Source organism: Tenrec ecaudatus, chromosome 6, assembly GCF_050624435.1.
Source record: "Tenrec ecaudatus isolate mTenEca1 chromosome 6, mTenEca1.hap1, whole genome shotgun sequence".
Classification (NCBI taxonomy): Eukaryota; Metazoa; Chordata; class Mammalia; order Afrosoricida; family Tenrecidae; genus Tenrec; species Tenrec ecaudatus.
Genome location: NC_134535.1, coordinates 74,583,583 through 74,595,261, shown reverse-complemented (window position 1 = coordinate 74,595,261; position 11,679 = coordinate 74,583,583). Strand labels below are relative to the sequence as shown.

The 11,679-nt window shown below is 40.7% G+C and overlaps 1 pseudogene; it reads right to left on the bottom strand.

Moving 5' to 3' along the window:
- Window positions 1-1,604: 1,604 nt before the first annotated feature.
- LOC142451445 (MOB-like protein phocein) lies at window positions 1,605-6,622 on the bottom strand (annotated as a pseudogene).
- Window positions 6,623-11,679: the final 5,057 nt, after the last annotated feature.

Here is an 11,679-nt window from a genome sequence, read left to right as displayed (position 1 = left end):
TGTCACTTCTAAGTGAAAACAGTTCAGGAAGTGGGTTAAGGAAATTGAGAAGAGGTGGGCCAAGGGGGTTTCCAGTACAAACATCATTTATGTGCTTTATCATCATCATCCTCTTATATGTAATAGCCCACAATTAAAGAAATGTAAATCCTTTTAAATCATGCTGAACAAATATGGGGTTTATATAGCATAGCAAGATTATTTAACTAATGCTTCATTAAAAATTTTAAATTCAGATATACATACTGTTATATATACATATAAAAATAGAATTTTTTACTTTCTTATATCATTTCTTAAAAATTAACAGTCAAAAAACTGCATGCACTACAGAATTTTCTAGAATATCTAAACTCAAATTGGGTAACTCTGCTGCACAAGATCTCTTTGAAGTGCTGAAGAGCTGAGGTTTACCTAACCCAAACCATGGTATTTTCAGTTGCCTTATATGCATATTAAAGTTGCACAGTGAATAAGAAAGACCAAAGAAGTGCAGAAGCATTTGAAATGTGGTGCCAGCGAACAATAGTGAAAATATCATGGACTGCCAACAGAAGAAGCATATCTGTCTTGGAAGAAGTACAGCCAGAATGCTCCTGAGAGGTAAGGATGGTGAGGTTTCATCTCCTGTACTTTGGACATGTTGTCAGGAGAGACCAGACTCTGGAGAAGGACATCCTGCTTGATAAAGCAGAGGGGCAGAGAAAAAGGAAGACCTCCAACAAAATGGATTGCCACAGTCACTGCATTGTTGGGCTCAAACATAAGAATGATGAAGAGGATGGAGCAGGCCAAGCAGTGTTTTGTTCTCTCGTACACAGGGTTGCTGTGAATCAGAACGGACTTCACGGCACCTAACAACAAAAGCAATCTAAACGCCAGAGTAAAACCAAAGGAAAATGTTACTATTTAAATAAATGGCTTGTACACTCATCCTTTTATAGATGGGTTTATTTGATGAGGATTGTGATCCAATGTTTGTTAACAGCAATTTTTTTTACCAAACTGTAAATATTGCATTATTGGCAGGCATTATAAACAGACAACACAATCTTATTTCAAAACCATCCTACCAGTGAATATATAATTCATGATAACTTAAAAAAGTATTTCCCATTTTAGAAGATTATGTTCTAAAACTGTGGTGATAATTATACAACTCTTCTTGATGTGATTGAATTATTGAATTGTATGGCATGACAAAATTTGAAAAGAATGTGTCCCCATTTAAAAGGCAACTCAGCATATAAAAACCTATACTAATTAATGAAACTACAATATGGGTACATGATGTGTCTAAACTTACATATGTGTGTGTGTAGCTATATATACACACACTGTTATATACATTATCTAATTAATATAATATTAACTAGGAGCCCTGGTGGCATCGTGGGTAATGCATTGGGTTGCTAACCGCAAGGTCAACAGTTTGCACTCACCAGCGGCTCCACAGGAGAAAGATGAAACATTCTACTCCCACCCAGAGTCACAGTCTCAGACACCCACAGGTGCACTTCAATGCTGGGTGCCTGGAAGTTGGAATCAACGCGATGGCAGTGAATTTTGACCTCTTGTGTCCAGTACATTTTGGATGATTCCTTTCATACTTCACTTCTCTCAGAAACTGGATGTTATACTTCCTCTTCTAAAACTGGTACAATCAGTTTATCCTTGAGCATCAAATTATATTTCATCACAAATTTAGTAAACCGGTGACACAAAAATGTTTCGTTTTCATATGCATCAAATATGCTGGTGATGAGAATAAAAATGTGAAAATATTGTATGAATACTACAGCATAGTGATTTCAGCTTTGCCACAGATGATTCCTCTCTGCTAACCCTGCTAGAAAAGCATTTATTGCTATTCAGAAGACAGGAAGCACCATCAAGTGTGTGCCTGATGTAGTCTATAGCAGGACACTCTTTGGGAGTTTTGAGAGCTACACAAAGGAAAATCCATTGCTCAATTGCTATCCTCTGAGTCCATGTATATGTCTGGCACTCACTCTGAATGAAGTCTGACAGCAAGTCCATTAGCTCTAGACAGCTGCCTTAAAGGGTTCATACTTCCACATACCTTCACCTTGGCTTTCCAGTGGTTCAAGAATTTTGTCAATATTGCCGCAATCTGCCCTTATGTTTTGCTGAATATATAATGAATATATCATCCAGTATACTGCCTGATTAATCAAAAGATTCTTCAGGCCAATTAAAGAAATCCTGAGCCTTGGTGCCCAGTCTGTTCCTCTTCAGCACAGTCGCACTGTCCCTACTGCCATGATCACAGTGCTAGTTTCACTTGAAAGTATTAGTGGTATGAATTCTGTATAATTGGGGAATGCGGTCTCTCAATATCATAAAACTTATAAAATCTGTCCTTAGACCACTATTGATTAGCCAAACTAAAGGAGACTCTTAAATTGTCTGAGCCCACTCAGGTTGTTAGTTTGAAACATTATAGGATACTTGATGGACAAAAGAGAATTACTGCTTTGATTAAAGAATATACTAAAGGTTGGAATGCTGGTGCCAACAAATTCTCCACATAACAGCTCTGTGTGACCCATGAAAAATCTCATGACAACTGGTAGTAAACTATCAAGGCTGTTAACCAAAAAGCCAACAGTTCAAAACCAGCCACTCCTCGGGAGAAAGATAAGGCTTTCTACTCCCATAAAGATTTCATCTCTGAAACACACAAAGGCAGTTCTGCTCTGTCCTATCAGATGTCCATGAGTTGGAATCGACTCAAAGGCAGTGAGTCTGAGTTTTTAAGCTTTGGACATACTCATAGGGTCTCTTTGAGTAAGCATTGACACAGTGGCAGTGAATTTGATTTTGGTTTAAGTATACCTGCCACATCAGTTGTTCCAGAGAAGGTATTGATAGTGCAGAAAATACAGTAGGCTAAACTGATACTCGGTTATTGATCTGCAGATGTACTTTTCTTGATCCTACTCTTAGAAAAGAGCCAGCTGCAGTCTGCATTCCTGTGGGAAGAATCCCAATTTACTTTCATAGTTACTTGAATTCACTGACTTAATGTCATAGTTTGGTAAAACCACTCTTAGATTGGTGCAAAGCTCCAGTGTAATGTTACATTGCTCTAATAATGTTATGCTAATATCAAGCACAGAACAAATTAGAGAGGATTTTGAAAATAGTTGTGGCCCAATAGTCAGCCGAGGTTGGTCAATAAATCTAGTAAAACGTCAGGCTCCTGGTTGGACCAGGAACCACCCATGACATTCTACAGGCAACCAAGGTATTTTTATGGGCATAATTAGAGACATTGCGGGCATTGATTGAGATGGCATTGGTGGAAAAAAACATAAATCATCATGAGACCTGAAATACCTATAATGTCTTTTTTTAAATCATTTTATTGGGGGCTCTTACACCTCTTCTCACAATCCATACATACATCAATTGTGTAAAGCACAGTTATACATTCATTACTCTCATCATTCTCAACACATTTGCTTTCCATGTAAGCTCCTGGCATCAGCTCCTCATTTTCCGTCCTCCCTCCCCTCTCCCCCCCCTCCACTTATAATGTCTTAGGTAATGTTCAAGGACAGCTTTAATTTAAAAGTGGTGACCACCATTACATGGGTATTGTACTAAGGCAAAAAGAATTGCTACTAGGTTTCCAGTTCATACATGTATAGGTTTATTCCAAATAAAATTTATTTAAACATCTCTCTGCATCAACCCTTCACTCGTGTGTTGGTTTTTCACACTGTGGTGGTTTGCATGTTGCTGTAATACTAGAAGGCTATGCCACCAGTATTTCCAATATCAGAAGGGTCACCAATAGTATAGAGGATTTGGTAGAGCTTCCAGACTAAACACAAATTGGGAAGAAAAAATAGGCTACTACTGAGAGATTAGCCACTGAAAACGTTAGGAATGGCATAAGAGCACAATCAGATATAGTGCCAGAAGATATGCCCTAAGGTTGGAAACTTATCTAAATATGACCGAGAAAGTGCTGCCTCTTAGAAATAGAATCAACTTTAATGACATGGATGGAATAAAATGTTCAGGACCTTCATTGGTTCATGGAGCATTACTCAAAATGAACGAAACAGCTGCAAATATCCATTAATAATCAGAATGTGAAATGTGCAAAATGCAAATCTAGCAAAGTTGGAAGTCCTCAAAAGTGGAATAGAACACATAAAAATTGATATCCTAGGCACTAGGGACCTGAAACAGACTAGTATTGGTCATTGTAAATTGGACAGTCATACAACTAACTATTCTAGAAATGACAGATTCAAGAGGAATGATGATGCATTCATTGTCAAAAAGAACATTTCAAAATCTGTGTTGATGGAGGGCTAGCTTTATCTGGCTTTACCACCTCCTATACAGATCAAAACAGTTTACTATTGGTATGATGACAGATACTCAGAACAATAGAAAAGAATTGAAAACCAGAAATAAAATCATCAAAAAAATATCAAATGGGAAGCGGATGCCTCTTCAACAGTGGTGCTAAAAGAATGGATATCTACCTACAGAGAAGTGAAACAAGACCCTTATCCCGCTCCGTGCACAAGAATAAACTCAAGGTGGATCCCAGACCTTGAGGTAAAACCCCTAATTATTAGGGCCATAAATGAGGGAATTGGGGCAAATCTGAGAGCTTTAGTGCAGGGAATACATAAGCTATCAGAAATAGGGAAGGACACAAAAACAGAGGAAGCACAAATTGACAAGTGGGATATGCTGAAGATGAAACACCTGTGTACATCTAAAGAATTCACCAAGAGAGTAATAAAAGACTCCATGGACTGGGAAAACATCTTTAGCAATGACACATCAGACAAACACCTTATTACTAAAATCTACAATACTCTGATAGCTTCCAAAAAGAAAACAACCAATAGCCCACTTGAAAGGTGGGCAAAGGACTTGAACAGAAATTTTACAGGGACAGAAATCCGAATGGCCAACAAACATATGAGAAAATGTTCCCGATCTTTAGCCATAAGAGAAATGCAAATTAAAACAACAATGAGGTACCACCTGACACCCTCAAAGGTAGCCCAATTCAAAAAATCAGAAAGCAACAAGTGTTGGAGGGGCTGTGGGGAGACAGGAACTCTCATCCACTGCTGGTGGGCCTGTAAGTATGTACAGCTACTATGGAAATCAATCTGGCGATACCTAAAACAGATGGAAATAGAGTTACCATATGACCCAGCAATTCCCCTACTGGGCATATACCCAGAAGAGGCAAGGAACAAACCAAGACCAGACATCTGTGCTCCAATGTTCATTGCGGCACAGTTCACAATTGCAAGGAGTTGGCAGCAACCCAAATTTCCATCAATAGGCAAATGGATTTTAAAGAGGTGGTACATACATGCAATGGAGTACTACACATCGCTAAAAAGCAGTGATGAATGCATAAAGCACATCACCACATGGGAAGAATTGGAGGGAATTATGCTTATGTAAGCCAAGCACAAGAGGACAAATATAACACGAATCCACTTGGACCAGCTTAAAAAACTAAAGAGGCATAGGGAAAAGGCTACTATATGCATACATTCCTGTGGTGAAGTCCAAGTAGTATGGCAGGAGCCAGACCCAATCCAGGGATACATATGGCAGTCAACTAAAAAGGCGGGGAAAGAAAGAAAAAAATCCATGGGTAGTGGGGGGACAGGTCACTAACCCACCGAAGGGGAGTGTGTTGTTTATATCTCCACAGAAGAGGGAGGGAGAAAACAACCAGACTTCGACCCAGTGGGCCAAGATGTGATTGCAACATACCAACACAACGCAGCGGATCAATTTAGAGGTGTGCAGGTCAGGGCCCAATCCCAGATACGTGGAACCCACCTGTTCCCCTAGAAGAATGCACTCTAGAGAACAGCACTGATGCTACTGCTCAGGGAGAGGAGCACATCTGATCAGAGCACAAGGGAGCAAACTAAGAGGGAAGGAGAAAGAAAGAGAGAGTGGAACACATCCTGGCCCACCAAGCCCCAAGGACAATATTCCTGCTCAGAGCAGCCAATGTAGAAAAGACCATAGGCCTGTCTCCACCACGAGACACGATAACCCTTACTGACCTATAGCGTTATGCAGGACAACACTGGAGATACAATTCAGGAATTGTGCCTGATCTGACCCCACCACACCAGAGCAAAACACTAAGGGCATGCATCAGAGTAACAAGGGGTGCAAAGCAATTAGTCCCCAGGGAATACTAAAACTAGACTCTGTGGCCATTAAGAACTTCGCATAGCACCCCGTCAGACTCGACCAGAAAACACTCATAAAGATCAACAAACAGTTGGTTTTCATTGCTGTTGTTTTGTTTTTTGTTCTTGTTGTTTTGTGCGTACTATTTTTTTTCCCATGTCTATCTGGATAAGATAGGCAGGATAAACAATCTGGAGGAGAAAACAAGGGGGTGGATAGTTCCAGGGACACATGGGAGAGGGGGAGGCAGGGAACAGAATGGGGGGTGCCAACAAACCCAGGGACAAGGGAAGAAGTGATCTAAAGTCAATGGTGATACTCAAGTACTCCTCAATGCAAGAACACTATGTTCTATTAAACTGGAATTCCATGTGGCTCACTTTCCATACATGATCACCGAAGACAAAGCAGTGCATAAGCAAATGTGGTGAAGAAATCTGATGGATTCTGGCTATCAAAAGATATAGCATCTATGAAGAAAGCTAATGGTGCCCGGCTATCGGAAGATATAGTGTCTGGGGTCTTAAAGGATTGAAGGTAAACAAGCGGCCATCTAGGTCAGAAGCAACTAAGCCCACATGGAAGAAGCACACCAGCTTGTGTGATCACGAGGTGCCGAAGGGATCAGTTATCAGGCATCATCAGAACAAAAAAATCATATCATTGTGTGCTCACCTCCATGATATGATTGCTGAAGACAAATGGGTGCTTAAGCAAGTGTAATGAAGAAAGCTGATGGTGCCCGGCTATCAAAAGATATAGCGTCTGGGGTCTTAAAGGCTTGAAGGTAAACAAGTGGCCATCTAGCTCAGAAGAAACAAAGCCCACATAGAGGAAGCACGCCAGCCTGTGAGATCACGAGGTGTCAAAGGGATCAGGTATCAGGCATCATCAGAACAAAAAAATCTTATCATCGTCAATGAGGGGTGTGTGTGTGGAGTGGAGACCCAAAGCCCATTTGTAAGCCACTGGACATCCCCTTACAGAAGGGTCTTGGGGAGGAGATGAGTCAGTTAAGGTGCAATGTAGCAATGATGAAACATACAACGTTCCTCTAGTTCCTAAATGCTTCCTCCTCCCCCACTATCATGATCCCAATTCTATCTTACAAATCTGGCTGGACCAGAGGATGTACACTGGTACAGATAGAAATTGGAAACACAGGGAATCCAGTGGTGTGAGCAGCGATACTGGGAGGGTGAAGGGAGGGTTGGTTGGAAAGGGGAACCGATTACAAGGATCTCCATGTGACCTGCTCCCTGGGGGATGGACAGCAGGAGAGTGGGTGAAGGGAGACATTGGACAGGGCAAGATATGACAAAATAATAATTTATAAATTATCAAGGGTTCGTGGGGGAAGGGGGAGCGGGGAGGGAGGGGGAACATGAGGAGCTGATGCCAGCGGCTTAAATGGAGAGCAAATGTTTTGAGAATGATGAGGGTAATGAATGTACAAAAGTGCTTTACACAATCGATGTATATATGGATTGTGGTAAGAGTTGTGTGAGTCGCTAATAAAACGATTTTTTAAAAAGATATAGCGTCTCGGGTCTTAAAGGCTTGAAGGTAAACAAGCGGCCATCTAGCTCAGAAGCAACAAAGCACACATGGAAGAAGTATACCAGCATGTGTGATCACGAGGTGTCAAAGGGATTAGGGATCAGGCATCAGAGAACAAAAATAAAATCATTGTGAATGAGGCGGAGTGCTGACTGGGGGTGGAAGACCCATCTGTAGGCAAATGGCCATCCCCTTACAGAAGGGTCATGGGGAGGAGACGGGCCAGTCAGGGTACAGGGTAGCAACGATGAAACATATAACTTCCCTCTAGTTTCGAAAAGCTTCCTAAACCTCCTCCCATCGTGACCCCAATTCTACCTTACAAATCTGGCTAGACCAGAGGATGTACACTGGTACAGATAGGAAATGGAAACATGGAAACCCAGGGAATCCAGGACAGATGATCTTTTTCAGGACCAGTGCTGACAGTGGTGATACCAGGAAGAAGGATGGAGGGTGGGGTGAAAAGGGGGAACCAATTACAAGGATCTACACATAACCTCTCTCCTGGGGGACGGACAACAGAAAAGTTGGGGAAGGGCGATGTCAGACAGTGTAAAATATGACAAAATAATAATAATTTATAAATTATCAAGGATTCATGAGGGAAGGGTGAGCAGGGAGAGAGGGGAAAAATGAGGAGCTGATACCAAAGGCTCAAGCAGAAAGCAAATGATTTGAGAATGAAGATGGCAACAAATGTACAAATGTTCTTGACTCAATGGATGTATGCATGGATTGTGATAAGAGTTGTATGAGCCCCCAATTAAATGATTAAAAATAAATTAATTAAAATAAAATTGATGGTGAGGAGAGCGCAGGATGCCTGGTGGGGTTTAAACAAGTGCAATGTAACCAAGAAGAATTACTGAAAGCCGGATGAAGGTTGAACATGATAGGGGAACAAGAGGAAAGTAAAAGGAAATAGAGGAAAGAGCTAGTAGGTAAAGGACATTTATAGAGGTCTAAATAAAGACATGTACATATGTGTGTATGTATATATATATATATAATGATAGGGAAATAGATCTACAGTAGGACCCCAGACCTTAATGTTAATTCATTCTAGAATGAGCATCGAGATGTGATGCAGTTGAGTTCCGAATCAATTTTCCCCATAAGAAATAACTGAGAGAAGCAAATAAGCCCACATGGAAGAAGCACACCGGCCAGTGCGATCACGAGGTGCCCAAGGGACCAGGTATAAGGCATCATGCAAAAAAAAAAAAAGATATAAGTGTGTGTATGTATGTGTATATATGTGTACATGTATATATGTATGTGTATATATATATCATATTAAATGAAGGGGGAAGTGCAGAGTGGAGACCCAAGGCCCAAGTGTCGGCCAATGGAGATCCCCTCATAGAGGGGTTTAGGAGAGGAGATGGGTTAATTAGGGTGTGAGGTAGTATCGATGAAGAACACAGCTTTCCCCCAGATCCTGGATGCTTCCTCCCTGCAACTACCATGATCCGAATTCTACCTTGCAGGGCTGGATGGGACAGAGGCTGTACACTGGTACATATGAGGGTTGGAGGTACAGGGAATCCGGGGTGGATGATACCTTCAGGACCAAGGGTGTGAGGGACGATGCTGGGAGAGTGGAGGGTGAGTGGGTTGGAAAGGGGGAACTGATTACAAGGATCCACATGTGACCTCTTCCCTGGGAGAGGGACAGCAGAGAAGGGGGGAAGGGAGACTCCGGATAGGGCAAGATATGACAAAATAACGAGGTATAAATTACCAAGGGCATATGAGGGAGGGGGGAATGGGGAGGGAGGGGGGGAAAAAAAGAGGACCTGATGCAAGGGGCTTAAGTGGAGAGCAAATGCCTTGAGAATGTTTGGGGCAGGGAATGTATGGATGTGCTTTATACAATTGATGTATGTATATGTATGGATTGTGGTAAGAGTTGTTTGAGTCCCTAATAAAATGTAAAAGAAGAAAAGAGAAAAAAATGATTAGGGCAAAGACTGTACAGATGTGCTTTATACAATTGATGTATGTATATGTATGAACTGTGAAAAGAATTGTATCAGCCCCAATAAATTGTTAAAATAAAAAAAAATTTTAAAAAAAAGAATGTGGAACCTACTAAGCACGAAAGAAAAAAAAAAAGAAATAACTGAGAATGGATTAATCTATTCTCAACCACCAAGTTTTTGCCCTAACTTTGACTTTTTATACAAAAAAAATTTCAAATTACATAAGTTCAGAGTTAAATAATATAACTTAAATAAGAAACACAACATTTAAAAATTTTTAACAACTACAGTATGGCCCATACCTTGAGACTCATGAGACTCTGGATGTGTGGACACAGATGTAGAGAGGAGGTATGGAGAGAGAGTTATTGTTTGGAAGGCGATTCACCTTCCTAAAATCAACTGGTAGCTTCTTTTCAGCAGGTTTTTTTCCCCTTCTTTGCGTTTTTTCACTAGGACCTGGTTGATTTTTCGAAACAAAAAAATCTGTCTAATGTGGTCTGCTGTTGTGTTTCCTTAACTGCTTTCTAAAAGGGTTTACTAAATATCATCAACAATATTGATAACATGATTAACCAGTTCCTTATGATGACTCTTTGCAAAAAAAAACTCTCTTAGGACCCATACTTTTTATCTAAAAACAGTACAAAAAGCCACAAAACTAAGAAAATTATTGCAAGACACTTGGAACACAGTCACAAAATGTTTAAACAGCTCGTACTAACACCTAGTGTCCAAAACACAAACTACTTTTGTTTACAAATATCATGTGCACTGGGTCATAATCTGAGATTTGATTTGAGCTCCGACGCAAAATTTTCTCGACATTTTGCATCAAAATCCGAGTATGTCAAGTACTGATGTGGTCAAGTACCAGGGTTCTACTGTATGAACACATTTTTATATGTAAAGTATTAAGGTTGCAGATGGACATTGGGCTTCTACTCAAGTACTCCCTCAACGCAAGAACACTTTGTTCTAATAACCTGGCATTCTGTGATGCTCACCTTCCCGACACAATCGCTGAAGACAAAATGGATGCATAAGCAAATGTGGTGAAGAAGGCTGATGGTGCCTGGCTATAAAAAAATATTGCATCTGCGGTCTTAAAGGCTTGAAAATAAACAAGCAGTCATCTAGCTGAGAAGCAACCAAACCCACATGGAAGAAGCACACCAGTCTGTGTGACCATGAAATGTCCATGGGATCAGGTATCAGGCATCAAAGACCCAGAACAAAAAGTCATATAGATGTGAATGAGGGAGAGGGTGGAATGGAGATCCAAAGCCCATCTGTAGACAATTGGGCATCCCTCACAGAAGGGTCACAAAAAATAGACAAGCCAGTCAGGGTGTAGTATAGCATCAATGAAACATACAACTTTCCTCTAGTTCTATAATGCCTCCTCCCCTCCCCCCACCCCATTATCATGACCTCAATTCTACCTTAAAAATATGACTAGACCAGAGCATGTACACTGGTACAGATAAGAGCTCATAACACAGGAATTCCCCTCAGGATCAATAATGAGAGTAGCAATACCAGGAGGGGACAGGGAAGGTATGGGGAGAAAAGGGGTATCGATCACAATGATCAATATATAAACCCCTCCCAGAGGGATGGACAACAAAAAAGTGGGTGAAGGGAGACATCGGTTGGTATAAGACATGAAAACAAATTATAAATTATCAAGGGTTCATGAGGGAGGGAGGGAAGGAGGATGGGAGAAGGGGAAGGAAATGAGCTGATACCAAGGGCTCAAATAGGAAGAACATGTTTTTAAAATTATGATGGCAACATATGTACACATGTGCTTGACACATGAATCGATGTATAGATTGTGATAAGAGCTGAAAGAGTCCCCAATAAAATTATTTTTAAAAAATCTATATTGAAGTAC